Here is an 18,152-nt window from a genome sequence, read left to right on the forward strand (position 1 = left end):
ATTGATGATGATGGTGTGAACTATTTGGCTAATAATGATGTTTTATGGTGTATAATTAACTGTGTGATGATTATATGCCTGTATGTGATGTCTGGAATCGTTTTTGGGTGAAAAGGATGTGAAATTGCAGACCCGTAATTCTGCAAAATCGCCAGGTCGCGCCGCGAACCTCTGTTTGCGCCGCAAACCGTTGAGCAGAATTCCAAGAAGTTGTGATACGCTCAGGTCGCGCCGCGTCCATGTGTTGGCGCCGCGAAGGCGTAACTTTTTCTCGTTCCGCGCCCCGAACCTGGTTGGCGCCACGTGCTGTTAGTGACGGAACATTTCTTTAAAAATGCGTAACTTTCAAACTGTAGGTCCGTTTTTAGTGCCGTTTTGGGCGTTGTGCAAGTAATTAAATGTTTTATATGATGAATGATGAATGTAGGCAGTGGCCGACTTTATTTCTATAAAGCTTGATTTAATTACTTGATGAAATTGACATTGTGTGCATATGAGATAGGTGTAACAATGTAATTGATGTGATGATGAATTGGTTGTGATTATTATTATGATTGTGATGAATGCATGACTATTTGAATGATGTTGAAAACATGTACATACTTATTCGGTGATGTGGTGATGATATGAGTTGTTCATCGTGATTCGGTGTGTTTTAAGTATGTTATATGTGTTTCATTCATTCATATGCATCGATGTTGGATCCCGGTGATGTTTGGATCGTTGGGGGACATATTTCCCATTGTGTGGAAATTGTGTCGGTGGGCCGTATCTCGATGAGGCGTAGATCGGTTAGGTGGATTGATTCCACGGTTTATTGGTACCACATGCATAGTGTCAGTTGTGTCATATGCATTCTGTCATAATATGATTGTATGGATTTCTGTAGTGTGTGTTGTAATCTATTATTGTGTGAATTAATAATGGATGTGAATCTGAATATGTATAATTGGGTGAACGGTATATTATGATGCTTGTTGCTTATGAATTGCATAATATTTACTAATTGAGAATGAGACTCACCCTTACATGTTGTCATTTTCAGATTCAGGAGTAGCGGCATTAGTGCTTGGTGAGGATGACTCGTAGAGTTTATCCGTTTATGTTGGGTCGTGTCGGTCATGCTCTGATCTGTAACACTGGGGAACGATAGTTATAGAGTTTTTATGAAATTATCCATTTTATTTGGTTTTGAATTATGATTCCATTTGGTTGTAGTTGATGATGTTTAGTATTCCGCTGTGATAAACATGATTATGTTTTGGTGAACCGTTTCCTAATGAAGCATGACTTTGACCTTAGTTGATTTAATTATTTTGAATAATTGTGGCACCCTTGTGCATATGTTTTTACTCTGATTAATTATTAAAAATTGCCGCGGGGTTTAGAAGGGTGTTACAGTTACACCTGTTCTAACAGCCAAAAATACTACACCCTGTAACCGATTATAAGAACGTATTAACCAATTATAGCACTTGAATTATTAATTTTTCAAACACATCACCTTAATTCAAGTGCTTCAATTCTTCCATGTCCAAGTTTTTCTTCAATCTCTTGAACACTTCAATTGTAACTCTTTTGGTCAGCAAATCGACTACTTGGTCATCACTTCTACAAGTTGTCTCAAGTAGTGAAACCTCGTCTCAATATACTTGCTCCTCTTATGTGCAATTGGGTTCTTAGCAAGGTTTAAAGCAGAAAAGTTATCAACCATGAGCGTTACAACGTCACCCTTTTTTCTTCCTAACTCCTTCAACAGATTCATTTACCACATGGCCTAGCATGCAGATAACGAAGCGACAATGTACTCTGCCTCACAAGAAGAAAGTGTTGTTATCAGTTCCTTCTTCGAACATCATTCAATTGGTGTTTCACTGAACATAAAGATGTACCCACTTGTAGACTTTTTATCATCTTTATCTCCGCATTAAGTGGAATCGGTAAAATCGAGCAAATTACATTTTCTACCTATGTCTATTGCGGGAAAAAGAACTTTGTGGTTAATAGATTCTTTGATGTGTCTTAGACTGCTTCAAAGTGAGACACCTTAGGTTTCTCCATGAATCTACTCACAATATTGACACTAAAATCCAAATTCGATCGCGTATTACACAAGTAATGCAAGGATCCAATCAGCCTCCTATACTGAGTTTGATTAACGTGAAGGTGAGAAAAATACACAAGAAGGGGGTTGACTTTTGTATGGATAATTATTTCTACTTTTGTGAAAACTAACTTCAAAATGAAAACAAGTTTAGATTCTGATCTTAGAGATGTTACAGCGAAACATTAAGGTTTAGAAGCAAGGAATAAATAAAGAATGACACACACAATTATCCTGGTTCCTCCCACAAATTGAGATTAGTCCAATCCCCTTGTATTATAAGAGATTTTCACTATAATCTAACATATTACAACTTTGCTCAAGCAAAGTAGCAAGAGACTTCAATTGCTTAATCACACTAGAATGAGACTTTTGTTCAAACACACAGACAAGAGGCTTCAACTTCTCTAGCAAACTAGCAAGATACTTCCTAGACTCTAAACAAATAGTTTATAAGATTTAATAACAAATGCATTTGATATACAATCAGAGGTAAAATTATAATACAAAACAAACAAAGAATCTTAACACTTAAGACTTCTAAGATATCCAAAGATAAGAACTATTAAGGACTTATGCAAAGAAACAGTTATGTTCACGTTAGCTCAATGTTGTTGTGTAATGTGTTATTGTCTTCCTTCAAATATTCATCTCCTTTTATAAAGAAAAAAAGAGACGTTGAAAGATAACTTTCACAAGTGGTCTTTATCGAAAAGCTTTTCCAAAAGAAACGTTGGAAGTTGTTATACAAAAAGTTACAATCTTTTGTACCAGCTTTATCCAAAGCACCTTTTTCAACTGGGTATCTACCGAGTTATTAGAGTAGACACAAGAAGCCAAGTTAACTCTTCTTTAGCCTTGCGCTATAAAGACCTAGTTAACATTCTTCAAAATCTGGTATTGTCAAATTAGATATTCATCAGAGTTTGAGCATAGTTTAGAAGTTGAGTTCCCTAGTTGGTCTTCAGATTCTGAGTCATCAGATTCTGAACCTTCAGAATATGAGTCTTTAGGTTCTCTTCATATGATATTTGAGGGTCAGAACCAGGTTAAATTTTATCTTATTATCCTTCACAGTTGAACATATGTTAGTATACCATATTGTTCTTTTAATACTTTGTTATTATCAAAACTTAATGGATATGAACAAATTTATCCCAACAAATTCCCCTATTTTATGATGACAAACAAAAGTATTTAAGAACAATGGTCGGTCATTTTAACTAACTAGATGACATCAGAGTATGAGGTTTGTAAGCTCCCACTGAGTCTAATAGTCCTAAATTTGAGGTTTGTAAACCCCCCCTAAGTCCTATCCAAGTTAATTAAGTATATCTTAGTAACATAAATGATAATCTTCAGGATTTAAATTCAAAAGTTAAATAAATAAGTTCTTATTACATGGGTTCATGTGCAATGAGAATACTCTTACCTCATTAAATATTTCCATATTTTTCTTCCCTTTTTGTCATCAATAAAAAATAGACAGAAAAATTAAAGAGAGAAATGATATTCAAGATAAAAAAATATCTTTTAAAGAAAACCAGTTCATAGTTGAAAAAGACAAAATAAAGCAAATAATAATAGAAAACAGGTTCTAAATCCTAATCCTTCTCTAGAAGTGCCAGAATAGTCTTGAGATCGGAACCTATTTCCTCTTGCTTAGAAACCACATAACTGAGCTGAGCATTCACAATTTCTGAACTTTTGGAACCACCTCAGAAGCAACTAAACTAGAAGGCGCCTTCTCGGAAACTTCAGGTGTAGTGTGCTCAGCTCCAGATGTAAACTCTTAAACTTGTTAAACAACTTCAGGAGCAATGGTAACAGAGTTAGACCTTTATCTAACTGCTCCATTAGAACTTCTTCAGCATTATGAGTGATTTCATTAGCATGTTCCATTAAGGTAGTTTCAAGAAGTCTAGCATTAGCTAAAACAAAAGATGTCATAACAATGTCCACCTGTTGTCTAGATTTCCTCTTCAAAGGCTCTGTTTCTTATTTTTCTTCATCAATTGGAGGAATCATTTTCCTTATCTTAGGTTCAGAAGCTTTCTTCTTCACAGGAGGCTGACAAGTAGCTCCACTTCTATTTTTGGTAGGAAAAACCTCAGTAGTGGAAACTATCTCCTCAAATTCCTTTTGTAAGGCCTTTTGAGCATCACTTAGAAGCTTCTTCTTAACTGGCTTTTGAGTGATCTCTTCTTCCTCTGAAGCAAGTTGCTTCCTTTTCCCTCTTCTGATAGTAAACTCGGGAGGTCTATCAAGAATATTCTCCATGGTCAGAGTTTCCCTAGTTTCTTTCTTAACCATCAAAAAGTATTCTCTAATAGCTTTTGGATTTTCTATTTTTGTGAGCATGTGATAGTTTTATATGAATGCTTTTATTTCATCTTTTCTGATTATGATAGGATATAGAATCACAACAAGATCCTTCCTCTAGATGACCTGCATGTTTTTCAAGAATAACTGCTAAGAGAACATTTCCATAGTAGTCTTCTAGAGCCTCACTGGCATTAAACTCTTTCAAAACATCAATCAGTATGCACTGATAAAAAAATCATAGAGTAATCTAGCATAAGTAACACTATTCTTATTATGCTTCTAAGAATCCTTTATTGACTCACAGAGATGATGGAAGATGTAAGCAGAGAAATTCAAAGGCTGGTCATTGATCAGAAACCATAGAAAGTGTTTATGATCCCATGAAATCTGATTAGAAATGCCTTCTCTAGGAATCATACAACTTATGATAATATTGAATAGCATTCTTAAAGGAAGATGCAGGTTCTTCACTTTTGCATAATCCTTTTTAAACCCAAAAAGAATTTCTTTGATCTTAGAGGCAAACTTCCTTCCATCCTTTGAGCTGAGCTTCACAGTACCAATATTCTTAACAATAATCAGTTATGCAATAATATGATGGTGATGTTAAATCCCATAACAGAAGGTCTGATTTAAGTATCTTTAAACTCTTTTAGACTCATTTCATCCCTTTTTTTCCCTTTCAAGTTCTTGTCATTTTCAACTGCATTTCTTTCTTCAGCAAGTGCAGCATGCTCATCATACACTTCAGCCCTTACCCAAAAATCCTTAACGGGAAAAGGATATGTTGGACCATTCAGAAAGTCAAAGAATTTCATCAACTCTTGCGCTTCAAAATGATTACTTAGAGGATACCCATTTGTAGCAAAACTCTTGAAGTCCACTACTTTCTCAATGATGAGTTTTAGATCATCTTCTCTAAGCGTCAAAGGTCTAGATTTGATTTGAAGACTCTCACTAGAGTCCATATTAAGAGGAATTTGTTGAGATGAATAGGATGACATTAATGGAGTTTATGATTTTTCTATGTTTTTTAAACAAATGAAAGGTGTAAGAGAGACTAATGGGAAGTATGTGAAGAGATGAGTGATAAAGTGATTTTGTGAGAAATCTGAAAGGTTAATTTCAATTTTGATAAAAAATTAAAACTAAAAAGTAATTTTTCAAAATTAATGAAAAAGGATATGTTACATAGAATTCAAACAGTTTTTATCATTACCCATTAGACTCCACTCACACAACAACTAAGCATGCAAGACAATTCTCAAATGTGTGGAATTTTAAGTGGAACAGATGTCAGAAGAGAACAAAAAAGATTTTACACTTAAATGATATCATAAACTAATAATCTTCTTCTAAGTCTCAGAGACTAGAGTCTTTCAGAAGCCGATTTTTTATCAGAGGCAGGATTCCTGACTCTAAATGAAGCTACTTTTGATCAGCACCAGACTCTGATACTTCATTCAGAAGCAAGCACCATTCGTTTATAAAATCCATGTTCATATACTTTTTAATGAAATCAAATCTTTAAATTTCTAAGGGTTTAGTAAATATGTCAGCACATTGATGATCCGTATCAATGAATTGAATATCTATTACACCCTTCCAAATATAATCTCTAATAAAGTGATGTTTTATTTTAATGTGCTTGGTTCTAGAATGGTGAATTGGATTCTTTTATAAATAAATAGCAGCAGTATTATCACAAAAGATAGGAATATTGTTTCCACAAATATGATAATCCTCTAGCTGATATTTCATCTAAGTAGTTGTGTACAACATTGTGCAAATGAGATGTCTTCTGCTTCTGTTACACACATACCAATAGTTGCTTGTCTTTTACTACCTCGGAATATTACGTTTTCATCTATGAATTAACACTTTCCACTAGTGGGTTTCCTTTCAATTCTATCCCTAACATAGTCAGCATCACAGAATCCAACTAGCTTATAACTAGGGACTTTTTATAAATAAGTCTCAGATTGGTTGTTCCTTTTAGATACGTAAAGATTCTATTAACAGCAATTAAGTGAGCCTCTCTAGGATCTAATTGAATCTTACACACAAACAAACACTGAATAATATGTCAGGCCTAGAAACTGCAAGGTAAAGAAAGAAACCAATCATACCTCTATACAACTTATGATCCACCTTGGTGCTACTCTCCTCCTTATTCAGACTACAGGTTGGATGCATAGGAGTTGACATAATCTTACACTCTTCAAAATTAAACTTCCTCAGAATCTCCTTTATGTACTTGGGCTGATGAACATAGATGTCATTTTTACTTTGGTTGATTTTAATGCCCAATAAGAACGTTGATTCTCCCATAATGCTCATATCTAGTTCAGCCTGCATAGTCTCAGAAAAGTCCTTGCAAAGAGAGGCATTTGTAGAACAAAAAAGTATGTCATTAACATAAACTTGGACAATTCATATTTCTTTATTCAGAGTCTTTCTGAATAGTGTAGTGTCAAGTTGACCCTTTTGAAAACTATTTTCCAATAAGAAATTACTTAGTCTCTCATACCTAGCTCTTGGAGCTTATCTGAGTCCATAAAGTGATGTTTTAAGTTTAAAAACAAAATCTAGGTGGACAGAGTCCTCAAACCCATGAGGTTAATTGACATACGCTCCTTTAGAAATAACTTAATTTAAGAAATCACTCTTAGCATCCATTTGATATAAAACAATATTATGATTAATAGCATAAGAGAGAATAAGTCTAATAGCCTCTAACCTTGCAACAAGTGAAAAGGTTTCAGAGAAATCTATACCTTCTTGCAGATTGTAGCCTTTAGCTACATGTCTAGCCTTGTTTCTTACCACTTCTCCTTGCTCATTCAGTTTGTTTCAAAAATCCTATTTTGTTCCAATAATGTTCTTTTGACTTGGTCTATGGACTAGATCCCAAACATCATTCCTCTAGAACTGGTTCAGCTCTTCTGGCATAGATATAATCCACTCATCATTTGATAAAGCTTCATCAACAGAGGTTGGCTATATGAAAGATATAAATCCTAGCATAAAGTGATCATCTCTGAATGTTGATCTAGTTCTTAGAGGATCATCTTTACTTCCAGTGATTAGCTCTTCTAGATGAGAAGCTTTATACTTGAAAGATTTCTTGGGTTGAGTTGTAGCTTCTGAACCATCTTAGGCTTCTTTAGAATTTAAAACTTCTGGGTGAGCTTCAAAAGATAGGTCAACTTCTGGTCCACCAGCTTCTGAGCTCTTAGCTTCTAAAGGTCTAGCTTCTGGATGATCTTCAAAAACCTGAATATCTGCAAAACTTTTGTTAGATCCATGGTTTTATGGTTGACATAAATTTGGCTAAAACATGGTTCTTATCTGATGTTAAGCAAGATATTGTAACATCTTGACCAACTGTCATGACATATTTGATGCATTGAGTTTGAATGATTGTTACTTGACTGTTTGTTAACTTATTGTTCTCACTCTTGAAGCTTTTAAGCAAAAGAGTTGATTATTTTTCTTGATTGGAGCTTTTAAGCAAGACCAAGTATTATTTATCAGAAAGTGCAATCTTTCTTTTTGGTTCTTCTTGTCACTGGGATTGTGACTGGTTTTGTTACAACTGCTGGAATTGTAAATGTCTTTAATCACCTCACTGAGGTGATTGTGGGAAGTGGGAGGGGGTTCTCATATCTAGAAGGTTCCTAGGTAGAAATTGCATAGAAGTAGTGATTAGGTGATAAGTTGTAAACTAGAATTATTTATGCTTTGAACTAATACTATTATAGTGGATTTCCTTCATGCCTTGCTAGCCCCCCGAGTAGGTGTCGTTGCACCGAACTGGTTAACAATTGATTGTGTTGTTTATCTTTCTGCAATTAATTTTCTGCACAATCTATTTTCTGTCAACTGGTGATGTTATAACATAAGTTTTGATATTGTGTTTGTTTAGACATTTGTCTTGACATATGTATTGCAAGTGCCATAATTTGAACTTTCAATAGAGAAGACAATCAAGTATGTGATCTTGATGTGATGCATAATGCAACATGATATGGGATCTTAGTGGTAAAAATTAAGGTATGACACCAAGAGAATCTACACACCTGGAAGTTCCTCCATGCTTGCTTAACACTCAAAAAAATTCTCCTCTAAAGAACAAGAAGATTGATTCACCAGGAATTATGCTACAACATAGATTCTCAATTCCTACTTTTTGGAAGAGAAAATTTTCAAAGATTGTGACTTCCTCAAATTATTTAATAAGGTGTTGTTGAAGAGATTCATATGTGACACCCCTGAAGAAAAGTTTCAAATCTTTTGTGAGGATGTTTATATCATCACTATCTTTAAAATAAAATAACAAAATAAAAAAAATAAAAGGAAAAAATTAACTTTGTAGATGGTAAGAAATGTGGTTTGGTCTAACTCAATTCTATAAAATTGGTTTGTTGGATGAGGATTGTCCTCCTTTATAAAGACATGTTCAGTCTATATATTATCTGATGAGCGGCTCTTAACACACTTTCTCATGCTCAAAACTAGATTTCTGGAGCGTGAAAATAAATGGTGAGTAATTCGATAACAAAAACTTGATAGCATGTGGCTAAACAAATCTTAAACAAGTATCTTGATACCATGTTAAGAAATATGATTTAGACTAATTCAATCCTACAAAACTGATTTCGTAGAATTACATTAGCCCAACCACATTACATTAGGGAGTTGTATATATTTAGTTAAAGAAAAATAGAAAAATTTCAAACAATAAAATAATCTAGCTGAACGTCAGACACCAGTGAAAAACTTATACACCATAAATAGCTTAACAAAACTAAATTTTACATACCATATTTGCCAAATAAGATTAGTGTTTACAAACAGATTTGTAAAGCAAAAACAATTCCAGTTATTTTTAATTAAAGAAAACTTTTCGGTCAAAAAACAAAATTAAAGAAAACTTTAATCCGTACCCGAAAGAAATCTTTCAATATGTTAAAATGAACTTTTATAAAATTATTTTATTGTTCTTTCCACTCTAATCATTTAATTTGAGAGAGATAATTGTTACAAACCGGAAAGAACGGGGATACAACGCATTTCAGATTTCAGACAAATCACCGTACTACAATACAGGACGCGTGTCGGTGACAGATTGTTATTTGACTTATTTATTATCTTAAGTAAAAAAAATGGAACATTGCACGTTGCTTAATAATGACACATTTCGTACGGTTACCTACAATTTTTGGATGCCATTTTCTTCTCGCGCAATTCATGTGCCAACATGCTTCAATCACCATACAGAAAACCGCATTTCTATTCTTTTACCGCATTTCTATTCTTTTACCATTCAATTTTAACTTTGCTTGTATAGTATATGACATGAAATTTTTTTGTCTCCCTTTGATCAAGTACCACACCAATAGCATAATCATTTGCATTATATATTAGTTCAAAATCAAATGCCCAGTTGGGCGCGATGATTATGAGTGCGGTAACTAAATTTTTTTTAAATTATTAAAAGCAAGTAAACATTCATCATCAAAAAGAAAAAATTTATCTTTGTTGAACAAGTTGCTCAATGACTTTGTAATCTTCGAGAAGTTTTTGATGAATCTCCGGTAAAAATCCGCATGACCAAGGAAACTTCGGATTTCCTTCACATTTGCTGGTGGTGGTAGCTTCTCAATAACCTCAATTTTTGCTTGATCAACTTCTAGGCCTTTGGAGGAGACTTTGTGGCCGAGCACAATTCCTTCCGTAACCATAAAGTTGCATTTCTCCCAATTGAGAACCAAGTCGGTCTCTACACATCTTTGAAGCACGGTATCCAAATTTTTCAAACACAAATCAAAGGAAGCACCAAACATAGAGAAATCGTCCATAAAAACTTCAATACTTTTCTCGATCAAGTCAGAAAAGATCGCTTGCATACACCTCTGAAAAGTTGCTAGTGCATTACACAAACCAAAAGGCATTCTTCGATATGCAAAAATACCAAAAGGGCATGTGAAAGCGGTCTTCTCATGGTTCTTCGGGTTAACTACAATTTGATTGTAACCCGAATAACCATCCAAAAAATAATAGAAGTTTTGGCCCGAAAATCTCTCTAACACTGGGTCCATGAACGGTAATGAAAAATGACCCATCCTCTTAGCTTGATTAAGCCTACGCTAGTCAATACACATTCGCCATTCGGTAACAGTTCTTGTGGGAATTAACTCATTTTCTCATTCCAGATTACCGTTATACCTCCATTCTTTGGAACGACTTGTACAGAACTCACCCAAGCCTATCAGAAATATGATAGATCTTCCCTGCTTCTAATAGTTTCACAACCTCTTTTCTCACTACTTATTTCATGGTCGGATTTAAATGGCGTTGAGGTTGTGCAACGGGCTTGAATTCCTCTTCCATCATAATTATGTGCATACAATATGTCGGGCTAATGCCTTTCAAATCTGATAAGACCCAACCTATTGCTTTTTGAATTTTCTTCAAAACTTAAATTAAACCATGTTCCTTCTTCATCTACAAAGTGTTACTAATAATCACCGGTTTTTTACAACCATCATCTAGAAACACATAATTCAAATGAGGAGGCAACATCTTCAACTCAAATTTAGATTCTTCCACCTTTTTATCATCTTTCAACTCTTCTACCCTTACATCAAAAGGACTAACTTCTCCCAATGATTCAAGTTCATTTAAACATTCTTCAATTTCTTTTTCTTCATTAGGATCAAGAACTTGAAGTGCATTGGTTAAATTTTTTTTCAAGAGGTGTTGAAAGATGAACTTGACTTTTAACATCCCAAATTACTTGATCGGTTGCATCCACTCTAAAGCAATCACTTTTATCATTTGAATGTTTCATTGCTTCAAAGAGATTAAAATAAACCTCTTCGTCTTGAAACCTCAACTTCATTAGACCATCATCAATGTCAATCATCATCATCGTGGTCTTCATGAAAGGTCTTCCAAGGATAAATAGGGTACAATATATTCCTCCATGTCAATAACAACAAAGTCAAGTCTATCGCAACTCCATGAGGATGAGTTGTAGACTTGTCGGCAAATTGCAATGTCATTCTTGTTGCTTTCATGTCAAGAATTCCCAATCTCTTCACCACGGATAACGAAATCAAATTGATGCTGAAACCCAAATCAACCAAACCTTTTCTAACATGAATATCACCAATTGTAACGGGCAAAGTAACTCTTCCTAGGTCGCTTTATTTCTGAGGTAGAGTACGTTGAATGATTGCACTACAACTTGCATCAAGGATAATGATTTCTTGATCCATATATTTTTTCTTCTTTGTGAGGATATCCTTCATGAACTTTTCATATTTAGGCATTTTCTCAAAATCTTCGGAAAATGGAATATTGATTTGCAATTGACGAAATATATCCTTGAATCAAGCACAATGCCTTTCATTGTCTTTCTTTGTAAGGGTGTGAGGATATGATAAATTTCGAACCGGAGGACTTACCACTTTCTTTTTCCCTTATAGAATTTTCTTTTCCTCACTTTATTCTTTCTATATCTCTTCTTTTTCAATTCTCCCATTTTCAACTATGACGCCCTCATTTTTCTTCGGTTCTACTTCTTTTTATACCTCCTTCTCCTTTTGTTAAAAAAGTAAGTATTTCCTTTATCGTTTCCACAGGGATTAGTGTGATATTACCGCCATTCTACAGTGATATATTTTTTGAGAGAGAGAGAGAGAGAGTTTGTGAAAGAGTTTGGTGACACAAAGTTTAGATTGCATGAAAAGTAAATAAAGATGATAAAATAGGGTTTTAAAAGATATGAGAAAAACGCGTCAAGATTAGGTTTAGTTAACTTGCTTCATAAATATTTGATTAATCATGTGTATGAACTTATTAATGATCAATATAACCATGTATCTTCTCGATACCGTTTATCTCTAAAGTAATATTGTGAATATTATTGTATTAACTATTAGATGATCTCTAATGCCAATAATCAACATGATAATATTTAAAGCTTGATACAAGTTGTTATCAACTCACAAATCTATCTCCAGAGTTTGTTTATTGATAGATGAATATCTTTTAGGTCAAGGTTTGAAACATATGTCTCAATATTGAATCAAAACAACAAATAGAACATGAATAACAAGATATTCACCATATATTAGTCATCAACCAAGTTCATACACCAAAAGATCAAAAGAAATACATATTACACAAGTTATCTACCTTTAATCTTGACACAAAAGGAGTTTAGCTCTCCATAGCCATGTAAGCTTCAACAATAAGTAACAACAAAAGATTCACTAGCATCAAAACTTAAAAGATGATGAAGAGATGCTTGGAAATCTTGAATATCTCTCTTGAACTTGTTTTTCTCTCCTCCTTTTCTCTTTCCCTAGAATGTGTGTTATGAAAAGTTGGTTGTAAAAAGATAAGGTTAACACCACAAAATATCTCAAGTGCCCAAAAAGTGATCTCGCTTAGCCAGCATGGCGCGCTAAGCGAGCTAGCAAAAATATCTGCTTTCAAGTTGAATTCGCTTCGCGCGGTTGGTCAGCTAAGCGAGCTATGAAAATTGGATAGTTACTGGATTACGCCTGAACAAGCCCGCTAGAAGCTGGCTAAGCGAACTTACTGAAATTTTGAATTTTGATTTTGATTCCAAGCTCTTTGCTTCCACAGTTTGCATTCCAATCTTACCATAACTATAAGTACCTATAAAATACAAAGAAAATTCAAGAAACAAAATATTTACAAGCAAAACTCGATTTTATTTATTTACATGAGTATAATAACAATTAAGTGAAAACTTAGGATAAAAGTTGCAGAATACCACAAAATTTATGAACAATTATATGTACAAATTGGCTTCTAACAACTCTCCCCAACATTGTCCTTTGTTTGTCCTCAAATAAAGATAGCTCAACAAGCAACAAAATTTATAATTTACACAAGGGTAGCAACACAAATTGAATGGTTCAAACTTAACTTACGCGCGTGCACGATAACCATCCATTGCTTGTACAAGATCACAACATGGCCATGAATTAAGTTTTAAACACAAAACATCTCAACACAAATACATTAGCAAACTAATGGTCAAGCTTGAATCACCTAATTTCTCACTTAACAATTTCATGAAGGACAAAGTGCAATAACAATATAGTACCAAGGACCAATCACACTCATTAGCAATTGTGCACATCTAGAATAATTCATGCATTTATCTAAACAATGTACAAGAAACAAAGATCACTGAGGACTTTTTCAGGTTGTAATTTGGCTCGGGTTACAAACAAGTGATAATATATACACGGCCATTGAAACGGAAAAGGTTGTAATTTGGCTCGGGTTACACATTCCTGTTCCCCTTTTGTTACTTACTTCACAATGCATCATTTTCTTTCTTTTTCTCTTTTCTTTTAATTTTTCGATTTTTTTCTTTCTTTTCATTTCATCCTTTCTTTTACATAGAATGCAGTGTACCACCATTTCCTTTCTTCTCTTTTCTCAAGCAAACCCCTCTCCATAACTTTCAACATTTCATTCTCTTTAAACAAGATAATGCTCTTCAATCAAGGTTTATACATCATTAGGTTAGGTGTCATACCCTAAAATTTGCCCATACAATTTCTCTTATACAAATTCAAATCAATACACAAAGCTCCAAGACACACTCTCCTATGCAAGGCTCTGAAACTAGGGTTTGGTCTGCTCAAAGGAAAAATCAATGAATCAATGGCTCCAAGGCATATCATGTGGCTCAATATATCTCACACTATCTCTATGACAAGTATCAAGTCTCAATTCAATGGAATGGTCACTTAATTGTTCAGAAAATCAACAGTCGACTATGTTAACCTAAAAGTCAACTATGGTCAGACCACAGTCAAAACTTCTGATTTTTTTTGTCAAAGATCCTCATATTGAAGTATCATTCACCATTTGATCAAGAATTGATCATGGCTCATCAAGGAAAGATCAAAAATCAACAAATCAAAAAGTTTCTAAATTAGGGTTTTGTATAGGAAAAGTCAACTGAACTTTGACCAGCCATAACTCTCACATGGAACATCCAAAATTTTCCATCCAAAGCTCATCTTGAAGGAAATTTGATTCTCTACAACTCTGTCTCTCACATGCCAAGTCTAAAAATGCTTTATTTCAGAGATATGGAACAAAACATTACAGGTCCTTTTCAAAAGTCAACAAGAAGTCACTTTTTTCAAAAGGACACACCAGGAGCGTGGAAAATAATTTTGACATGAGACCAAAGACGTTGGTTAGAGGACTCTCTAAGGTTTCTAAAAAGTCTTAGAACACTTCCATACCTCAAAAATTGAGAGAGATAGGCCTTATTAGAGTTGGGTCATTTTGGAGGGAAAAATGTGAAGAAACTTGGAACCTTTTGCAAATGGGCCCAAATTATTTTGCTTCAATCTTGGTCCCCAAGTATTCAAGAGCCCAAAATCTCTTTGCCACGAAAATATATGATTAATTTGATTTATTTTGATTTTTTTATTCTAATTAAAAAGAATTAAAATCATATAAATTAGAAGAAAATCAAATACTTTATAAAAGATATGATTTGGGTCTATTTTCATCATCAAATATATCATATAATCATTACAAATTCGTGCAAATAAGATTTGGAGAGATTAGATTGAAATTGAGCAAATTAAGAAAGTTTTCATAAGAGATTTTCAATCAAATTTCCAAAACTTTCAATTCAAGATTCAAAAGGATTTGTTTGAGTTTTATTGACCTAAATCCTTCCCTTATAAATACCAAAGCCATTCAGATACAAGGGTTACGAAAATTTGGCAGTCAAACCACACCTTAAAGCTTCAAAATCTTCAAGAACAAGTCAAGTTTGGTTTTGAGGATTGGCAAGGATTCAAAGCATACCAAGCATTGCAAAACGTTCCCTGGTGTTCTCTGAAGCATTCCCAATCCACGCACGCAAGAAACGCATACAGAATTACCACGTATACTCACGGTTTGCCTCGTTCTTTCTTTAGTTTGATTGCATCAATTTGTACGTCATAAGCATGTTTTGATCATATATTTAGGTTTGTATGAGTGTATGGATGGTTTCTGGATAGTTTGGTTAGGTATGGATGCAGGTACGTGAATCCGCCATTGTAGACCTAGAAAGCTCAAATTAGGGCTTTTCTTATTATGCAAAATTAGGGTCAATTATTGGTACCATTGGAACCGTGAGGCCTGGACGATCACGTCCATGGGGTCGCGAAACATTTTTGGTGTTGTTTTGTTGTATTCGTAGATGCAGGTTTGTAGCAACGGATGATTCGTCCGTAGGCAAAAGCTGGGGAACCTAAGGCGACGGTTCTGAGGAAGGAGATGACTGCGTGGCGTCATCTGAGTGGCCCATTCAAATCCCATACGCGCGCGAAGCAAATTGGGAATGCCCAACAATCCAGTGCATTATGACTCACGACCATACGGTACTCCCTCAGCGCATCACCTTCAGATTTCCAGATGGACTCATCCAACGTTTCCAGAGCTGCGACCACACCATGTTCCACGCACGTGAAGCACACCGGATCGACCAGCTAAGTTTCTAATTTTTTTTTATTTTTAATTGCATAACTCTTTATTTATATATATATATATATATATATATATATATATATATATATATATATATATATATATATATATATATTTTGTTTTGTTTTGTTTTTATTTATTAATAAAACTTTATTTAGTTTTCTAAAAACCATTTTTTCTTTTTCATCATAATAATAATAATAATAATAATAATAATAATAATAATAATAATAATAATAATAAATATTTTATTTTAAAGTTATTTCATTTAGATTATTTTTAATTTACATTTAAATTACTTAATTACTTTAAAAATCCATATTTATTTTATTTTAATCCCAAAATTATGAAAATTATTTTTACACTCGATTTTATTTTTCTATCCTGATTTAATTAATTAGGTCGCGAGACCAATAATTAATTAAAATCATATTCCCTTCGAATCCTGATTAGGGTTCACAAGAAATAACCCTACACTGAGTATTTTTGTTTTGTGTCTTCTTTTCAGGGTTATCAACATGGTTCACTCCGATAACGCGCCCGATCAAAAACCCAAAGCTAAGTACCTTATCTTTAAAGCATATTTTATTTTCTTTTAAAATCAGGGGTTTGTCTTGCCTTCACTGTTTCTGCCTTGCCTTTTTCAGGGTTACCCCGAGGCTTCCCACCAACCATATCAGATCAAATTCGAAGCTAATTGTCCTTTCTCTATTTTACTTTTAATTTCATTATTCTTTTTACTTTTATGGTTAATAAAGTTCGCCTTCGAACCGATAATGCACTCACTCTGTCGTTGGTAACCCTAAACCCTATTTTATTTTATGGCTTTTAATTATTACTTATGTCAAACCCTATTAAGGGATCCGCTGGTTACAATTTCCCTCCCCCATATCTGTTTTGGTTATATTATTTAAATGCGTGGTTAGTAATCCTAGGGAGTGCAACCTTTGAATTGAACATAGAATCACTAATTTTACAAGATAATATATTCGAATATGATCACGTGATTGATGCACACACGCACACTTTTGGGTAACCTCTCTGTTGCCTTGTTGCCTGTTGCCTTGTTGCCTGTTGCCTTGTTGCCTTGTTGCCTTGTATTTTGTGCAGAATAACCAGTCCCTCGAATACGAGGATACCTCGGCCATGTTGCCTCGATTAAAGGTCATGGTCCCTAATGATGCTGCCTTCGATACACTAACATGACCTCGACCCTCGGAAGTTGCCTACGGAAAAGGCTGAGGTATCTTCTGGTTGCCTACGAAAGGCTATTCTGATCCTTCCCCTTAGACTACCTGCCTCTCTATGGCATGGGTCAGTCTTTGAGCGAATGATAATTCGATGACCCTTCTACCTCCAAACGAAAGGTTTCCTGCCCTCTTATGGCAAGGACTGACCCTTTCATTCTGAAAGGCTAAAAAGAGACCTATCATCTGAGTTTAAGGTAATTGCCCCTAATTGCCTTTCCGTGCTCTATTTTCTATATTCTTTCTCAAAATTCTTCAAAAAAACTGGCTACGCTCATTTTACGAGCTAAAGTCCATTTTTCCCTCTTTCATCTACATTTTCTGAAAACGAGCAAGCAAAGCAATTAAGAGCCCATGGAAAACCATGGATGCAAAGGGTGCCTTACACCTTCCCTTTGCATAAATTACCCTCCGAACTTAGATTTCTTTAAAAGGTTTTTTTCTGTTTCTTTTAGCCTTTCTGATTTTGTTTGGATAAAATAAAAGTCGGTGGCGACTCATGCTTAACCGCGACATTTCGATCGATAAAAAGTCAGTTCACCGAGTTACATTAGGTGTATACCAAAATTTTTTTTTCAAATGAATCAAAAATTTTCTTTCTTTTTCAACAACCAACTTAACAAGTGGTACACTTACTAATTTGTTGAACTTTCACTTGATTCATTTGACAAAAAAAAATTCAAGCTCAAAATTGGTTACAAATGTACACACACTCACGGGTAAAATAAATCCTTTTGGAAAGGTGATTTCTCTCACAATGCACAAAAAATGCCTCGATCACTTCTAAGTTTCTAAAGTTCCGCAACAAAGCAAGATTAAACATGAATTAACTGAGTTAACACAAATTGCTAGAAACACACAATTTAGTGAACAATGGACGTCACCTTTCATTTGTGGTTTTGTCCTACTTTGATTCAAAC

This window comes from Vicia villosa, unplaced genomic scaffold, assembly GCF_029867415.1.
Source record: "Vicia villosa cultivar HV-30 ecotype Madison, WI unplaced genomic scaffold, Vvil1.0 ctg.001079F_1_1, whole genome shotgun sequence".
Taxonomy (NCBI): domain Eukaryota; kingdom Viridiplantae; phylum Streptophyta; class Magnoliopsida; order Fabales; family Fabaceae; genus Vicia; species Vicia villosa.